A 2,985-nucleotide genomic window follows, 5' to 3' on the forward strand; every position below is an offset into this window, starting at 1 on the left:
GAATTCTATCGAAGATTTTTCTCAGTTTCGTACCGAGAGGACAAGAAAGCAGAGTTTGAGAATTTGAAACAGGGCCAACTGAATATTGAAGAATATGTTGCTAAATTCTCTACTTTATTACGTTTTGCTCCTCTTATAGCTGGAAATGATGAAGCTGTAGCGGATCAGTTCATCAATGGATTGAATGCTGAGATATCTTCCTTGGTAAAGGTAGAGCGACCCCAGCATTTTGGTGATGCTTTGAATAAAGCAAAGAGAGCTAAGGCAAGTTTGAGTCGACAACGAGGGAGGTTGGATGTGATCCGACCCCAGACACAGCAATCCCCTCTCAGATTTGATAGTGGCACTACGAGTGGGAAGCCAGATCTGTTGAAAGCTCGAAAGAAACAGTTTAAGAAATTAGGGTCCGGACCGAGCGATTTATCTAGCTCCAGTGGTTCTAGCCCTAGTTATACTGGAGTTTATTGCAGAACTTGCGGAGGAAGACATCCCACGGAACAATGCCAGAGAGTGACTGGTAGATGCAATATCTGTAGACAGCAGGGACATTTTGCTAGAGTTTGTCCACAGAGAGATTCCCGGAGATTTCATGGAGCAGAATCATCTGGTTGTAGTGACAGAGGGACAGACCCAGGATGCACTTGATGATACGGACAGGTAACTGTTCTTTTATGATTATTTTGAGTATGTATTAAGAGATATTAATACATCTTATACATAATTTTGTATGAATTGCATTGAGACATGCTTTATCTATTGGGTCTGTATTTACTGTAGTACTGATCTCTTTACCTTTTGGGGAGAGGATTTGATATCAGTGACATTCTGTGAAATATTGTATACTGCAGTAAGATGAGAATGAGATTGAGTTAGATTATGTTGTACTTGTATTGTTTGATTCTGGCAGCATTATTGATATGGATATATGGAACAAGTACAGAGCTATTGTAGATTCTTACCAGGAAATGGTAAGATTCGGACCTGAAATGGCTGAAGAATGAATAATGTACGGTAAGGATTTTCGATTTTGAATTCCTTATTTTCGTATTAATTATGATTCGATGATTATCGAAAGGAATGGAATTATTCCTTATGCATTCAGCTGATTACTGGAAATGAATATACCATGAGCTGATTGGTCAGTAGCAGGAGAATTGCTAAAGTCTTTCTAGATGAAATTCCGGATTTGCCTTATATCAGAGAGAGTAATTTCCGTCTTGATTTGATACCAGGTACTGGTTTTATTTTAGAAGTCCGTACAGAATGATACTGATTGATTTGAAAGAATTTAAATATCAGTTAGAAGATTTACTGATCGAAAGTTACATCTGATTGTATGTTCTCTGTAAAATACTTCAGTTCTGATTATGGGTTGATGAATCCTGTATTCAGAGGTATTCTGATGATTTTATGCCGTTTATCTATGATATTTTGTGATATACTCGTGGCATATGACTGACTGAATCGAATATTTTGTATTGTAGGATCTGAGAACTGAAATTGTTGTATACAGAAGTTGTTCAGATATGAATCTTAATTGAAACAGATTGTATTCCAAGTATGTGATATCCGAATATGGTATACCGATTGATATTAGCACAGCTAAGGCCGTGATCAGTGATTGAGAACGACACCGATGGCAGAAAAGTCAGAAATTCATATTTGTCTGCGGTTAGCAAATTATGATATGTGACTGTTGTTGTGAAATTGCTTGAGAATTGTTATTGTTCTAAAACAGTATTGAAGACAAATTATATTTTTTGGGGGACATTACATTCAAAGATGATATAGCAGTTAATTTAAACAACATCGAAGATATGATCGAGTAGCCAAATTGACAGTATTATCAGAAATTACCGTTTATGAGGATCAGAGCAGAGCATCGATCAGAGTAACAGATATGTGACAGAATCATCTCTTTGTACCGAATATTTCAGATTGATATTATAGAATTCGATATCGATAGTCAGAACAGGGTGTCGATCAGAATATCAGGTAAGTAATACTGTCTGGTATGATAATAACTGATTTAGTTGTGCCAGATATATTTCAAATCTGAAATGACCGATATGGTCAGAAGCGCACAGTGGTTGATTCAGTATCCTTTCTAGTAGCAGAAGAGGGGAAAACAAGAGATTGGTTATATCGATTATCGATTTTTGAATAGAAATGGGAGTACCTTTCTATAGATTTCGTAATGAAACCACCGAAATCTTTTCAAAATTGTGATGCGATGTGATTGTTGTTAATAGATTACGTGAATTTGCATATATTATTTGTATATGAAGACTTACGGATATGACCAGTCGATGGAGATTTATGTCAGAAAAGAGGATAGATGGTCTTGAACGCCAAGGTTGATTATATCAGACTGTAATTTTTCGTTTGATTTTGTACTTTTGGCAGAGTATACAATGAACTCTTTCACTTATCGTCTATAGATCGACAGATAGTTGGAGCAACTATCCTGATACTGGAGGATATCTAGGAACTGTAGGGCTGGATTTTAGCACTAGTTGATACGATGTGTTGTCACTTTGTGAATGATTGTACGACAATAGCTATCAGATGAATAATGAGATAGCTTCTCTCGAGGCATTGTACAATACGGATTCCTTTATATAAGGATAATACCTTGGAGATACCTAAGATAGAATCGGATACGGTCAAAGATATGGCAAAGAAAATGTAACTGATTTAGGAGAATGTGAAAACAGCTCAGAGTAAACAAACTGAATATGCCAACGTCGGACGATGACTGTTAGTATTTGCGACTGAAAATAGAATATATCCTTGACTAGGTTAAACAGATTTGATAACAGCTGATGGTGTTGATTTCTTATGAGCTGTGGATTGGTATATACGGATGTTGTATAGCCAGTATTGCAAGATTGATTCGAACAGGGTTATTCCGAAGGATATTATGATATTATACTTTTTGAATTATTATTCCAGTTTGGAATCAAAGATCCGTAAAAGACAGAT

This window comes from Primulina tabacum, chromosome 14 (assembly GCF_025594145.1).
Source record: "Primulina tabacum isolate GXHZ01 chromosome 14, ASM2559414v2, whole genome shotgun sequence".
Taxonomy (NCBI): domain Eukaryota; kingdom Viridiplantae; phylum Streptophyta; class Magnoliopsida; order Lamiales; family Gesneriaceae; genus Primulina; species Primulina tabacum.